General features: G+C 35.6%; 1 long non-coding RNA gene and 1 pseudogene across 1 annotated transcript; one reads left to right on the forward strand and one right to left on the reverse strand.

Annotated features, from left to right (window-relative positions):
• Positions 1–1,020: 1,020 nt before the first annotated feature.
• LOC107855634 lies at positions 1,021–7,236 on the forward strand (annotated as a pseudogene).
• An 858-nt stretch (positions 7,237–8,094) lies between these two features.
• LOC124888075 lies at positions 8,095–14,426 on the reverse strand. Its single transcript, XR_007046009.1, has 2 exons — positions 13,975–14,426; positions 8,095–8,633 (listed from the first exon to the last, which is right to left on the reverse strand). It is a non-coding gene; the product is annotated as an uncharacterized LOC124888075 (long non-coding RNA).
• Positions 14,427–16,904: the final 2,478 nt, after the last annotated feature.

Consider the following 16,904-nt stretch of genomic DNA (forward strand, 5'->3'; position numbering starts at 1 on the left):
CTTTGCAGAAACGTTTTTCTTATTTTTATAAAGTAGCTGACAGATGTAAAGAAAAACAGTGTACGCATTTTCATATAAATAAACGAGCACTTGCTCAGATGAAGGCAAGCCTTGATACATTGAAGCAAAAAAAATTTCTTGTCCACAACAAAAAAATTTGCTTATTTATTAAAAAACAGGTATATTTTAATGGAAAAATTGCTGTTGAATATCTTGTCTAGAATATCTTCTTCTACTATATCAGTGTGTGTAACTTTGTCTTGATATGTAATCTGCAATAACATTATCCCAAAGTACCTTTTTAAATAACGTTTTTGAAAGAAAAAAGGTGAACTCTTCACTAATGTTCGTAAGGATTCTTTACCACAACTTATCTATATCAAGTTTATGTTGTTTATTGTAAAAAAGTTCCTGATAAATATAGCAATATATATATATATATATAGGCTCTATGGTACATAGATTACTCCCTCCGTTTCAATTTATTTAGCTTATTCTAACTTGACATGAAGTTTAAAAAAGTAAAAGACTTCATTTCTTGTGATCTTAGATTTAAAATATGTCAAAAGGAATCAAAATATCGATATTAATTTTGTGATCTTAAACATACCACGTGAAAAGTTGCAATTAGAAGATTGCTAAGAAAGTTACTATTCTTTAAACGAATTAGAATAAAGCAGGCCAAACAGATTGAAATGGATGGAGCATGACCTCAATCTATCACTTAAAAATGTAATTTGGTATACACGAACCCTATTTGTTGTATGTCCATTTCAACTTTCACTAACAAAAGTGGCCATAGGTCCAGTACTGACTGAAACATATTATTCACTACCTAAAGAGACAGAAAGAAAATGACAGCATAGCAAGCGCACCAGTTGCATTATTTTCACTTATATTGTATCAAAATTACTGAACTACCTTTTTTGTAACAAACCAGTCACTCGACTTCAACTAAATATCACATTGAACAATTATTTATAACCAAAAGAAGTTCGTCAAGTTTGGACATAATGGCAGTGGACATAATATTAAATCTATGATACAAATGCAAAGTTTAGTCATAAAAAATAATAATGTATGTAGACAATTCTACCAGAGGTTGTTTCACGTGACCATCCATTGAACAATTGAAATAAATCCACCATGACTGTTTCTTAGAGTGTATATGAGGAGGTTCTGTCATACTAAGAAAATACAAGAGATACAAACAACTATGAAGATGTCTCTCCTCAAGTTCTCTTGGTATCTTTTGTGTCTTTCTTTGTTTTTAGGAACCTCAGCAGAGAGGTCTACTTACATTGTCCATTTGGACAAGTCTTTTATACCTACAATCTTTGCTGGTCACCACAACAGGCATTCTTCCATTATTGATACCATCAAGATTGAAACTCCCACTACACAAAATGGTCACCATCCAGTTCCAAAGCTTCTTTATTCTTAAGACAATGTGCTTCATGGCTTCAGTGCTGTTTTGTCTAAAGATGAATTTGAAGCTCTCAAGAAGTCTCCGGTCTTTCTGTCAGCTTATAAAGACAGGCCTGTTGAAGCTCACACCACACATACTCCTGAGTTTCTTAAGCTCAATCCTACTTACGGGCTATGGCCGGCTTCTGGTTTTGGTCAAGATGTCATCATTGGTGTACTTGACTCTAGTGTTTGGCCAGAATCTGCCAGTTTCAGAGATGATGGACTTTCTGCAATTCCCAAAAAGTGGAAGGGAATTTGCAAGCCAGGAATAGAGTTCAATTCTTCACTGTGCAACAGGAAACTCATTGGGGCTAATTATTTCAATAAGGGGCTTTTAGCTAGCGATCCTACTATTATTCTTTCCATGAATTCTGCAAGGGATATGAGAGGTCATGGCACTCATGTTGCTTCCATTGCTCCTGGTAGTTTTGTTGAAGGAGTTTCATACTTCGGATATGCTCCTGGAACAGCAAGAGGTATCGCGCCACGAGCTAGGATAGCTGTCTGTAAGTTTAGCTTTGAAGAAGGGACAGTTACTTCTAATTTAATTGCTGCTATGGACCAAGCTGTTGCAGATGGTGTTGACATACAACTTTCTTATGGGTGGGGTAGTATGCCATTGTATGAAGATTCTGTTGCAATAGCTTCTTTTGGTGCCATGATGAAGGGCGTCTTAGTCACTGCTTCAGCTGGGAACAATGGTCCTGGAATGGGAACTATATCAAATGGAGTCCCCTGGATCTTTACTGTGGCATCAGGAGGCATCAACCGATCATTTTCGGGGACTTTAACTTTAGGCAATGGCTTAAAGATTACTGGATTTAGCTTGTTTCCAGTGAGAACCACCATCAAGGATTTTGTTTTGGTGAAAAATGGAAGCTTATCTACTTGTGATTCAGCTGACGATTATGCCCAAGTCCCTAATGCAGCACGTAGCATCATGATTTGTTATAGCACTGCACAAGAAGACTTGTCAGTCTCTGATCAAATGGGGGTTATCTCAGAGGCAAAAGTTGGAGGCGCTCTCTATGTTTATGGAGATCCGGACGTATTGGCATCCAAATTTTTTCCGAACCCTGGTGTTGTAATTAGCAGCAAGGATTGGGAAAAGGTGACAAAATATGCAGACAATAGTGCTAAACCAAAAGTCAGCATCAGTTTTCAGGAAACACGTATAGCTGTCAAGCCTGCTCCAGTTGTTTCTGCATTTTCCTCGAGAGGCCCCTCTCTAAGTTACCTACGTGTTGCAAAGCCGGATATTATCGCACCAGGGAAGGGGCGGATCTACAGTAGGAGTTGTGGGTTTGCGGATCCCACAACTCCTACTGTAATATAGATAAGTAAATGAGAAATATTACGAAACAATATAGATAAATAGAGTGTGGAACCCACAACCAAAACTGATGGATAGCTCAGTGGAAAGAGGCAACCCCTAAGTATGTGCATTCAGCGCTCCAACGCGGGTTCGAATTCCCGAAAATGCGTTTTATTAAATTACTTTTTCTTCTTTTCAGAAGCCTTGCTTTTAAAATGGCACAAGGCCCTCCCTTATTATTAAGTTAACAAAATGGACGGCAGGCCCAAGCCCAACAAGAAAGACTACCAACAACCAAGTCCAATAACAACAAAAATCAAGACAATCAAAAATTTAAAACAAATAGCTAGTTAGTTTCTGGTATCTTGAATTGAACGCCTCTCCTCGCTAGTCGCTCCTAATTTAGAAGGCCAATTTCAGCCTCTTTAAATAGGTAATTTTTTGTTTTTTTTTTACTCTCTTAAGCCCCTAATTTCAGCCTTGCTTTCATTGTAGCTTATTATTTGTTAGTTGTTAATTTTTTTTTTGTAATTTAAATAGGTTGAAAACTTGAAATTGTGAAGCTAGTTCAAGATGATTACGAAATTTTTCAAGCCTAAAATCACTCCAGATTCTTCTTCAGTAAGTTCTCCTTCACATACTGAAATTTCTGACAATGTCAATCCTTCTCAACCATCAAATAAAGATAAAATATTGAATTTGGGTTTTCTTGAATCCAATCCTGCTAAAAGAAAATAAATTTCAAAATATACTCCTAATCAGCGTGATAGAGTAAAGAGATATTACATTCAAAATGGGCCCTGCAGACCTGGTGAGCATTTTATTTTTCCAATAACAATTTTGGTGGAAAATCGTGTCATTTTAATCCTGATTGGTTTGATACTTCATATTCGGGATGGATAGAATATAGTATTGAAAAAGATGCAGTTTTTTGTTTATGTTGTTACTTGTTTAAAAATGAGATTGGTGGATATGGAAAAAGAGTTGGTGATTCTTTTACAATAGATGGCTTCAGAAGTTGGAATAAAAGGGTAGAACGACTTAATAAGCATGTGGGTGAAGTAAATAGTGTTCACAATCGGTGTTTCAAAATGATGCTTGATTTAGATAATCAAGCACAATCTCTATTAGCTTTTTAAGACAAGCAATCTGAGAAAACAAAAAATGAATATCGAGTTCGTTTGAATGCTTCCATTGATATTGCAAGATATCTTTTGAAAGAAGGATTACCTTTTCGAGGTCATGATGAGAGTGAAACTTCTACAAGAAGAGGAAACTTTTTAGATCTCTTAAAGTGGTACACGGATAGGAAGGAAAATGTGAAAAAAGTCTGTTAGAAAATGCTCCACAAAATGATATCATGATTTGTCCAAATGTTCAAAAAGACATTGTGAATTGTTGTGCTAAAGAAACGTTGAAAGCAATTGTTGAAGACTTAAATGGAGATTACTTTGGAATATTAGTTGATGAGTCTAAAGATGTCTCTCATAAAGAACAAATGGCCCTTGTTCTGCGATATGTCAACAAAGAGGGTAAGCTTATTGAGCGATTTCTTAGTGTTGTTCATGTTAAAGATACATCTGCATGGTCACTGAAAGATGCTATATGTTCTTTGCTTTTAGAGCATAATTTGAGTTCTTCTCATATTCGGGGACAAGGTTATGATGAAGTTAGTAATATGCAGGGAGAATTCAATGGTCTTAAAACTTTGATAATGAAAGATACTCCTTCGGCATATAGTGTACATTGTTTTGCTCATCAGTTACAATTGACTCTTGTAGCTGTTGCAAAGAAGCATCATGAGGTAGATCAATTTTTGATATTCTTGCTAATATTTAGAATGTTGTTGGAAGATCTTTTAAGCGCAGGGAGATGCTTAGAGATGATCAAACAAAAAAATTAGAGGAGTTATTGATGCTCGGTGAAGTTCATACAGGAAGCGGATTGAATCAAGAACTTGGACTTCAAAGGCAATAAAACGGTGCGTAACTTTATTAAATTATTCTCCTCAATTATTCATGTACTAGAAGTTCTTGCTAAGGAGGGTTCAAATTACCAAGAGAAATCATTGGAAAAGAGTTTAGTAGATGACATAAGATCTTATGAGTTTATGTATACGCTGCATTTGATGCTAAAAGTGTTGGCAATTACACATGATTTGAATATGGCTTTGCAAAGAAAAAATCAAGATATCATTACTGCTATGAACCTCATTGGTTTCACAAAGAGACAGTTGCAATTTATGAGAGATTCTAAATGGGATTCTCTGGTAAAGGATGTTTCTTTATTTTGTGCCAAAAATCATATTATGATTAGCGAAATGAATAAGAATTATGCTCTTGGAAATTCAAAGCGTAAGATTTCAAGTATCACATATTCTCATCATTTGTGTGTTGAAATTTTTAATGCTGTAATTGATTTGCAACTTCGTGAGCTTAACAGTCGTTTTGATGAAGTAAATACTGATCTACTTTTTGGTATGACTAGTTTGAGCCCAGATAACTCTTTTGTAAATTATGATAAAAACAGGATTATAAAACTTGCTATCTATTATTCGGATGAGTTTAGTGCTTCCATGCTTGAGGATCTTAGTTTTGAGCTTGACAACTATATTGACTATGTGCGACAAGAGAATAATGATTTCTCTAAGTTGAAAAGACTTGGGGATCTTTCAGAGACATTGGTGAAAACAAATTTGCACAAGACTTGGAGACTTGTTTATTTGCTTGTGAAGTTAAGTTTGATATTACCTGTGGCAACTGCAACGGTGGAAAGAGCTTTCTCTTCGATAAAATATATTAAGAATGACCAGCGTAGCAGAATTGGTGATGATTTTTTCAATGATTGTTTAGTTTGTTATATAGAACATGAGGCATTTGAAACTGTACATAACGATCATTGATCGTTTTTAAAACATGACAAGTCGTCGAGTACAATTATAATGATAATGTTTTTAAATATGTCGTGTTTAACGAGTACGATTTATTTTTGTTAACTATGTTCAGTACAAAGCTCTTTTAGAGGGCTACACATCCCACATGTGGAGCAGATATACATGTGTTTTGATATGGAAAACTCAAAATCCATGGACTGGTCTAAGAGGCTAGTTTTATGATCATCTCCACAACCAAACAACATGATTCTATGGCTGCTGCTCTGCGGCAGAACCAATTCATGTTTAGTTTAATCTGGAAACATATTCTATAGAGGTAATCATCTGTCCTAGCACTGTTAAGAGGATAAATCTGATATTTTGGCTTAAATAATAGGAAGTGGATGTACTTGAACTTTAATAATAACTAGTACTGAAGGTTAGAATTCAAAATCTGAAGTGTGTGCATTGATCATTTTTTATTTTTTTAATTTTATTTTATTATTATTATTTTTTTTGGGAACTAGTGTATCGAAAACAACCTTGCTACTTATGGGTTTGTTGTTGTTGTTGTTGGGAACCCACAAGTTTAAAATCTTGGATCCGCCTCTGCATCAGGGGAGTTAATTTTAGCATCCTGGCCATCTAAAATTTCAGCTACAGGTATTGGTGTCAATACATTTTTGGATAGCAATTACAGTCTTCTTACAGGCACTTTCATGGCTGCTCCTCACATTTTCGGAATCGCTGCAATGCTAAACGGAGTACATCTGATTGGAGTCCTTCAGCTATTCGATCTTCCATAATGACCACTACCAATCCTTTGGATAATACTGGAAAACCCATCAAGACTGCAGATTTCCTAGAAACCAAGGTTGTTACATCATTAGCCATGGGAGCCAGACTCATTGATCCAAACCGTGCTGTTGATCCTGGCCTAATATATGATGCAAATCCACAAGACTATGTGAATCTTCTCTGCTCCATAAATTTCACAGAAAAGCAATTCAAAAAAATTGCTAGATCATCCGCTAAGCACAAGTGCTCAAATCCTTCCGATGATATCAATTACCCATCATTTATTGCTCTCTTTGACCCACATGGAGACTACACTTGGATGGAGCAGACATTCAGGAGGACAGTCACAAATGTTGGAGCTGGTGCAGCTAAGTACAAAGCAAAAGTGAAAGCACCAAAAAACTCGACCATTTTTATCTCTCCACAAATCTTGGTGTTTGAGAAGAAAAATCCAAAGCAGGAATACACTCTAACCATACGTTACAAAGGAATTGCAGAGGACCAAGCGCAATCTGGTTCAATTACTTTGGTGGAAAAAACGGTCATCACACAGTAAGAAGTCCTATAGTAGTAGCTCCAGCGCTTGATGAAGCACTTGATCCCTCTTCCTGAAATGCTGCAGTTGACAAAACTGTTGGATATGTAAGTTTGCAGCTCTCCCCAAGAGAGTTCTGTTAAATTAACTGGATTCATTCTGGCAAAACAGATGCATGTTTGAAGTAATTGTTGAAATATGTTTTTATTTAAGTTATCAATAAAGCAAGATTTTGTTGCTCCTTAATATTTTGTTCATTTCTGTTGATTTCCTGGGTTACCTAGCATCATCTTGCTTCCCTTCTCATCCCCCACTCTCACACCTTACCCATAAGAAAAAAGGCAAACAGAATAGAAATTGCATACATTTTAGGTTGTAAAATGTTTTCTTTTGAGCAAAAAGGCATTTGTTGTATTGGATGTGTTAAGTCCTTAGTTTTGATGATTGACAAATTGTATGTTGATGACCTATTTTCTAGAGATTGTGTAATAATAAAACTGTTATTACTTAGGAATAGGTTGGGCTTACCTGTCACAATCACAGTCAACCTCACAGCTGGACGAAAGTATAAAAAGTTGGTTAAAAGCTGTTGTCACTTTTTTATCTCAACCAATGAGATTCCTCCTAGGTTTTCCATATATTGCTCCTTTGTTCTAACAAGAAAACCAAGCTTCCATATACTTATAACATATATCTCTCTCGAAGCTCTTGGATTAAAGGCTCACTTTGGAATAGGGAACTGAGAGCTCATCAAGTTATGTTTTACTTTCTTGTTGTATTTGAGTCTTTGTATTGTGATCTTAAACGCTGTCTACTTCTACTTGTATGATTATTTAGTAGGTGTTGTGGCGTAACCGCATTTTATTGTAATCATCTAGAGTTAAGTGCAAAAAGCATTCTCTCCACTTATCCCAAAACCTTCCTAAGTTCACTTGGTGGACCTACACCATACAAGCACTCTCAAACTCAACCCTAAACCTAGTTTGCCTACACATTGGCTGCCATGGACACCATGTCCGATGGGATTAACCCATCGGAAAATACTCAAAGTGTGAGCAAGGAGTGTAAGAAAGTATCATATACAAGTTTGTTGAAGGAGAAGTCGGCGGATAAAGTACATAATCAAATTTTCCTAAAATCGGTAGTCATGTTTCATGGAGAGCCCAGTATTACATGGAAATCATCTGAAATAAGGGATCTAATTATAAAAAAGAATTTACAATGTGCTGTTATTGAAATATTCTCCAACGGAAAACCTGATATCACGGAACTGTGAAAACAAATACCTGTACAATGCAATATCAAGGGGGACTGCAATATAAGTGTAATGGATTCTAGACATTCTGATCAGGCTGAATATGTTAGAAGATTATGTTAATTTAATGTCGACAGCTGCAATTTATATAAAATTAAAATAAAGACTGTGGCAGATGAGAACCCTTAAGTGGGATCCCTGGTTCGAACCTGATGTAGAAACAACCATTGGAGTTACTTGGATCTCAATGACGGATTTACCACCCAATTTCTTTGCAAAGGAAACTATTTTTTCAATAGCTTTTGCAGTAGGTAAACCTTCAATGGTTGACATGGCTACTAAAAATCAAACGATACCAAGTTGTGCACGTGTGAAGGTTGAACTGGATCTAGTAGCCAATTTACCAACAAGAGTTCGAATCAATTAAGAGGATAATGTTATAGGGAAAATCAAATTGAAATGGATATATATTCATTATGATTATAAACCAAAATACTGTAAAGAATGTTATCTTTTAGGACATGATGAAAGCTCATACTGGAATATACATCCAGAATCGATGAAAAAGAAGGACGAAGAGAAGAAAGAAGATGCTAAAGATAAATAGGAAACTGGCAAGGTACAGGAGGTACCAGAGGTGAATAATACACAGAGAAGGAGAGGGATGTATAAAAGGCACTGGTCATTAAAGCAGAATAGGTATAAAAAGGATAAATTTAGCCACATAATAGGAGAAGTGCAGAATGAGGAAGTTAATAACATGCCAACATCTAACACCTTTGAATCCCTTGTAGAAGAACATCATAAAGTGAAGGATAATAAAGGTGATCAATAAGACAAGGTAGATAAGCAACAATAAATCACAGAGAACACAAAGTAATGGGTTACTAATACTTTTAGTAATCAAGGGCAGCACCAAACAAAAGAAAACATAGAGATAGTCATGAGCAAGTTGATAAGAGGGAAAGAGAGGATCACAATGCATCAGTGCCAGAATCTCAAATAGATAAGAGTCATATGCAGGTTTCTGTTCTTCAGCCAGATATTCAAAAAGAAGACATGGAAGTTTTAGAAGATATCATGCCATTAGTTGTGCAAGTTGAAAAACAATTACAGTGCAGTAACAAGGATAATGCAGTAACGGATAAAGATGACTTGGAGGAGACTATTAATAGGATGGGAGTTGATGGCAACTTATCAAATAAACAAATTGATAGGTTGAAAGAAAAATAAGGCATCCCAAAGAAGAATCACAGAGTTGGGAAGACTAGTACAATGTAGACAAGGAGCTCTATGAAGAATAAGTTGGGATGAATGCTCTTTTAAGGAATATTAGATCAGTTAATACATAAAAGGCTTTGACTAGACTAATTACATTGTATAAAGGGTACCAGTTTGCATTTGTTGGACTAATGGAACCTTTTCAAGATAGTAAGAATATTAAAGATTACAAAAAAAGATTAGGTATCCAGACAACAATCTCTAATATTTCTGGTAAGATATGGGCTTTCCTGGAATCCAATATAGTGTGTACTATTTTAAGAGATGAATAACAACAAATCACAATAAAATTAGTGAATCGGGAAGCAGGGATCACGGTTATGATTTCTCTAATTTATGCTAAATGTTCACAAAGAGAGAGACTAGCTTTATGGGAATCTCTTAAAGACATGGCTCAACAAATGCAAGAACCTTGGCTCATAGGGGGGATTTTAATGTGATAACTAGTCAGGAAGAAAAATTGGGAGGCTTACCAGTAAAAGTTGTTGAAACTGAAGGTTTTAGACAGTGTATAAGTGTGTGTAATGTAGAGGATCCAGGTTTTAAAGAGAGCAAGTTTACCTGGTGAAATGGTAGAATAGATGAAGAGTTTTATATTTGAAAGGCTCAATAGAATTCTGATCAATGAGAAATTACTTCATATTTTTCCAATATTGGAAGTTGAACATTTACTTAGGAGTGGATCTGACCACACTCCTTTAAAAATCAACTTCAGCACTGTGAAAGAGTCCATCATTAAACCTTTCAGGTTTCTAAATATGTGGTTGAAAGAGAAATCATGATTGAAAATTATTCAGGAGAATTGGAAGACTGATATTATGGGAAATCCTTTTATTTTGTTTCATCAAAAAATGAAAAAAAGTAGAGGCTGCTTTAACTAAATGGAATAGAGATTGTTATGGTAACATTTTCCAAGAGATATCTACATTGAAAGAAGTTATCAAGGTTAGATAAAAGCAATTTAAAGAATATCCATTAGGTGAAAATAGGGAATTGCCATTTAAAGATCAGGCTATGCTAAGTCTACAGCTTGGAAGGAAAGAGGAGTTTTGGAGGAAAAAGGCTGGAGTAGACTGGTTTAAAGATGGTGAAAGAAACACAAAATTCTTTCATATAGTAGTTAAAGGTAGAAGAATCAGACTCAAGCTCAATAGGACTCAAAATGAGGATGGAGAGTAGGTAGAAGAACCAAATCAAATTACAGAGACTGCTGAACAATTTTATCAGAAGCAGTTTTCTAAAGAAGATCATAATAATGATTTTTAGATGCTTGAACATATCCCTACTATTGTTAATGCAAGTCAGAATGTGGATATTGATAAATTACCTGACATGTAAGAGGTGAAAGAAGCAGTTATGCATCTGAATAAAAGCAGCACAATAGGATCAGATGGCATGACAGAGGCAATTTTTTAGGATATATGGGAAATAATTAAGGAGGATGTATAGCAAATGGTTCTAGCTTTCTTTAGTGGATATCAGTTACTAAAATTTGTCACACATACAAATTTGGTGCTACTCCCTAAGAAGCTAGCAATTAATACATTTCTTGACTTGAGACCTATTTCATTAAGTAATTTTGTCAACAAAATCTTCTCCAGAATTTTGCATGAAAGACTTAAGAAGGTTTTGCCACATGTTATCTTTGAAGAAAAAGCAGGATTTGTTCAAGGGAGGAGTATTGTAGAGAATATAGTAATGGTGCAGGAGATTATAACTGACATTAGAAAAAGAGATAAAATTCCAAATACAGTCATTAAGCTTGACATGATGAAAGCTTATGACAGATAAATTGGCTATTTCTCACTAAAGTCTTAAGGAAAGTTGAATTTAGTGAATTGTTAATTGACAGGGTGGTTAGGCTTTTGGACAATAACTGGTACTCAATATTATTGAATGGCCACCCCAAAGGGTTTTTTTAGGTCTACAAAGGGTTTAACGCAAGGTGACCCTTTATCACCTATACTTTTTTATCATTGCACTGAGGTAGTTTCAAGAGCTCTTAAGGCTCTTCTGTGTAATAAAGAATTTAAACCCTTTGGAATGTCTAGGGGAAGTCCTAAAGTCAATCACTTTACTTTTGCTAATGTTATGATCATTCTATGTAAAGCTGATTTAACTACTTTGAAAAAGGTAACTGATACATTGGAGTAGTATGAGAAGGTTCCAGGGAAGAAAATCAATAAAGAGAAGAGTGCTATTTATATGCATCAAGGAGTTTCTCAAGGCAGTGTAATATTGGCAGAGGTGGCTACTGGTATTTTTAGAAAGCAATTCCCTTTTATTTATCTAGGGTGTCCAATTTTTCATATAAGGAATAAGGAGATTTACCAGTCAATCATGCATAAGATTAGTAGTAAACTCCAAGGATGGAAGGGTAAACTACTATCTTATGGTGGTAGGGTTGTTCTTATAAAAAGTGTTTTACAAAGCATACCTATTCATTGTTTATCTTTGATGAACCCACCAACTAATGTCCTATCATCTATCCAAAGAATGTTTGCTCAGTTCCTTTGGAGCAATTACATTAGAGGTAAAAGTAGGCATTAGGTTTGTTGGAGCAATATATGTTATCCAGTAGAAGAAAGAGGATTGGGATTCAAAAGATTACAAGATGTGGCAATGGCTCTTTTTTATAAACTCTAGTTGAATTTTAGAACTGAAGATTCCATATGGAGTAGGTTCATGCACAACAAGTATTGTAGGAAACAACATCCCAGTGCAATCTATTGGAAGGTTGGTGTTGGTTCTCAAGTGTGGAAGAAAATATTGTAGGCTAGGGATCTAGTGGATCATCAAATCCTATGGAAGATCAGAGGGGCTCAAGCTAATGTGTGGTAGGATAATTGGACAAATATTGAAGATTTGTCTAATATCTTCCTCGGGCAAGGAAATACAGGAATGCAGGTGAAGGAGCTGGATGCAGGATCTCAATGGAACTACCATTTAAAGAATTTTCTCCCTCATGAGGTTGTTACACATATTCAGGATAAAATCAGTTTCAGAATTAAAGAGGGAAAAGTGGACATTCCAATTTGGAAACTAGAAACCTCTGGTAAATTCTTAGTTAAATCTGCATGGGAATATATTAGGCAAAACCAGGAGAAGAATGCATTGCACAATAATATTTGGTAAAGGGTTTACCTTTTAAAATAGCCTTCTTAATGTGCAGACTATGGAAAGGAAAGGTCCCAATGTATTCTTTAATGAGAAGATGGGGGTTTGAAGGACCACCAAAATGTTGGTGTTGTTTGCAGTCGAATCAAGAAACAATATCTCATGTGTTTCTAAGATCAAATTTAGCTAACAGGACATGGTCCTATTTTGCTTCATACGTAGGTATTCTTATACATGGATTATCCCTCAGAGAAAATATTCTAAGTTTGTGGAGTAAGGATGTCAAATAGAGATTCAAGCTATGTTATCAGTCAGTTCCAAGTATGATTACATGGGAATTATGGAGGAGAATAAATAGCTTGAAACATGAAAGAAAATGTATGTCTCTACATAAGGTAATCTTTAATATTACCAAAAATGTGAGCTTACTTCTTCATGTAAGAAATCCAAGAACAAATTCCCTAGTAGATGGTCAGATATCCTTAAAGCTCTTGAAAGGAGGAAACCAAAAATGAAGATTACAAAAGTTATATGGACTTTTCCTCAAATCGGTTGGGTGATCTATAACACTGATGGGGCATTTAGAGGTAACCCAGGGATAAGTTTATATGCATTCTGTCTAAGGAATGATAATAGGGACCTAATTTATGAAAAAGGTTCTAAAATGGATGATATTTCTAATATGATAGCAGAGGCTGAAGCTATCTTACAGGCAGCTAATCATGCTAATGTAACATAAACAAATAAGTTAATCATCCAAATAAATTCTATGTTGATGCAGAAAGTACTAAGTAGGAAATGAAATTGTCCTTGGCATATTGCAGATCATATAAAGCAAATAAGAAAGCTAATGCAGCACAAGCAAGTTCAATATCAACACATACTGAGGGCGGGGAATCAGCTGGCAAACTATCTAACTAATTTTGCAATTGACAGTGGGGATTTTGTTTACACAAGTTTTCAGCAATTGCAAGCACATGGAAGAAGGATAGTGAATAGTGATAAATTACAATGTCCATACATCAGGATAGGAGCTTTAAGAGAGTAACGGAGCAAATCTGGTTAGGGTTTGCAAATAGCTACAAGACAATACATAAATGACAAATTGAGTAACGAATGTTCCAGATCTAGCCCTGACAGTCAACACAGAAGAAGTTCAGCCAAAGATGAAGGTCAACGTAGATATTGGAGTTTGGAAAACCTAGATTGCATATGGATCTGAGCTTTCCTGGAGCTTTATTCTTGCAACAATTATAAAGAGAGGGTGAAATTTCAAAGAACAGGAAAAGCTAAGAATGAATGTTTAAGGAAAAGGATGGATGTGTACTTACTCAAATTTCAAATAGTAGCCATGGATGTTCTCTTACAACAACACATAAAGAGAACCTTCAGCTCATACATCAGGTGGAAACAGCATAAGCGAAAGAATCTCTTAATTTTGAGAGTTGGCAAGGTCAAAAGCAGGAATAAACTATGGCAGATGATTTGTAATCCACAAGAGCAGTAAGGGGAATGCTTATCTTTAGATGGAGATGAACAACAATTCTTAGGTGCAGGAGCTTGTTTTACGGCGATAATGGGATTAGGTTTAGGAAACCTGTACAAATTTATGTGTAATAATAGAATAGGGTCGGGTTATGGGAAGGCATTTTTAGTCTAATTAAGGTGGGTTGGTTGTAACACCCCATAAAGTTTTAGCGATGTTAGCACCCCAAAACAAAGTTAATAAGATCTTAAGACTTAGAATTTTACTAAGGGTTCTAACACTTAGTTCATTTTGAGGCCTCAATCTTCATTGATTTATTTCGCAACCTTATTGACCTTAATTTCTTAAAAATTTTATTGCATTGTGATGGGGCATGTCTATAAGACATCTTGGGTGAGTTTCGAAATTTTTAGACATCATTTAGGGCATGTTTGATTTCAAAACAGTAGCACCATGTGATTTGCGTACGTCACATGGTGCATCGCATCCTTGGACCATGCGATAGAGCATGCGATGCATGCTCTAGTCCGATGGGATAGAGAATGTGACGCATACTCTGCTGCGCGTACCTGGGCATTTCAGCAAATTTAGTCCATCTCATTAAGGGTAGAAATGGTATTTTCCAACCTTTCTACCTCTTAAACATGAAATCAAGAGCCCTAAACACCATATTATTAATATTTTCATCAACTTCTCTCAAGAACTCTTATTAGGGTTTCAATCAAAAAAACAAAATATCTAAAAATTCAACCGTGAGAATTCATTAATTCTTTTGTAATTGAAATCCCTGTTGAGAGGGCTACAAGAGGCACCCAATAGTTCGTGATTAGCATTCCGAGATTCGAAAAATCATCCAAAGCTCAAAGTTTTAAGGTATGTGGCTATGAACAAGAACACCCTTTCGTTCTTGTACCCTAAAGTTATATATTTTCTTAAAGTATTTCGTAAATTTGTGGAAAAATTTCTATCATGTTATTATCTTTTGAGTTTATGAGACTATGCCTTGTCCAAGTTTTGAGTTGTTATGTTATTCTACATATTAATGTTATAAATTGTCATTTTATGGTTTAAGTTGCATAATCCTATGTCTATATCATGTTTTGAGAATTTTAAGTCTTATTGTTTGTGAATTGAACCTTATGGTTAAAACATGAGTTTTGAGAATGAGATATTTATGACTATTAAAGAAATTTTAGAAGTGAGTTTTGATTATGAATTAAGACGGAAATCCATATTCTTGAGTTTAAAGCAAAGGGGATGCATTTTGGCTCCCATCTCATATTATTAAAATGTTTTAAGGTGGATTTTCTAAAGTTCTGAGCTAAGTAAGGGAGTAGTATTTAGCACTGAGTTGGGCATGATTCCGAGGTCTCATATCCCAAAATTACGTGCCCCCGTAGGTTCTTGATATACCTCAAGTGGGTTAAGACAGTGATCACTAAAGTTAAGGTTCTATCCGATGGAAAGGATAAAAAAGCTCTCCCCAACGTGGGTAAGACGTTGGACTCTAAGTAGCTCACGTGGCTTATGTCGGTTAAGAGAAACTTCCTAAGTTCCTAAAGTACTCTAAGTCCCAAATCTTTCCAAATTTGAAAGAAGTTTTAGTGTTAAAGTTACAAAGTTTTGAAAGTCTAAGTGTTTTGAAAGCTATGGTCCTACTAATTTTAAGTGTCGTGATATTTTAAGATTTCAAGAAAAAGTATGATTATTATGAGTCTTGTGTTACATATTTATTTCAAGCTATGTAGGTATGTTTTACACCATGCAACTTTTATTTATAAAAGCTTATGATATTGATTATTTTAATTGCACACTACCCCATATGCTCAATACATCCCCAAAGTACTGACCCACATGTTTTGTCTGTATGCTATATATTCCCGTAATTTAGGTTCAGGTGCTTAGTCTCAGCCTCACCAGTGATCCCTTTCGAGCTCTCTTGTCTACATATCAGCAGTGGTGAATCCTCATATTTCGGGGACAGTTTATTCTCAGACTTTTAATTTATTTAGTAGTTGTTTATCTCTTATCAGTTGAGTATGAGTCAGTTGGGGACCTGTCCCAATGGCTCTATAGTTTTGAGTAGTAGAGGTTTGTTAGACTAGTCATCAGATTATCAGTATTTCTAAGTTTTCTTGGAGTTTTCTACTTGTTCAAGACCAAGTATTTCATTAATATGTTCTTATCATGTGATATTGATATGTTAAGATTCATGCATTCTACCTCTAAGTAAGTAAGTATATGAAGTAGCAAGCTCAAAGGGTTAGCTTGGGGATACTTGTAGCCTTAAGCACCGTGTGGCATCTCGGGACCCAGTTTCGGGGTGTTACAAACTTGGTATAAGAGCCTAAGGTTTAAGGAGTCCTAGGGATTCTGACAAACTGCGTTAAGTAGAGTCTTGATCATCGATGTGTAGCACGCTATATCTATGAGCAAGTGGCTACGAAATGTTTTAAGAAAAAGTCATTTCTTTCTTTCAAGTCCACCGTGCTTAAAGTTGTCTCTCTCAGCTATTAATTTATGCTCTCTTATTTCATAAAATGCCTCCTCATCGAGCTCGTAGAAATAACAATGATCAGCAACCTCAGCCCGTTGATCCTCTAAATGAAAATATATCTTATGCCAAATTCAGGGCAGCCTTCCAGGCGCTAGCCCAACCTGTCACTGCAAACGTCTAGGCCAACCAGGCTGCAGCTCCACAGCATAAGGGCAACGACTTAGATGCTGCCAAAATTTGTGACTTTATGTGGATGAGTCCGCCCAAGTTTTATGGGT

This window comes from Capsicum annuum, chromosome 10, assembly GCF_002878395.1.
Source record: "Capsicum annuum cultivar UCD-10X-F1 chromosome 10, UCD10Xv1.1, whole genome shotgun sequence".
Classification (NCBI taxonomy): Eukaryota; Viridiplantae; Streptophyta; class Magnoliopsida; order Solanales; family Solanaceae; genus Capsicum; species Capsicum annuum.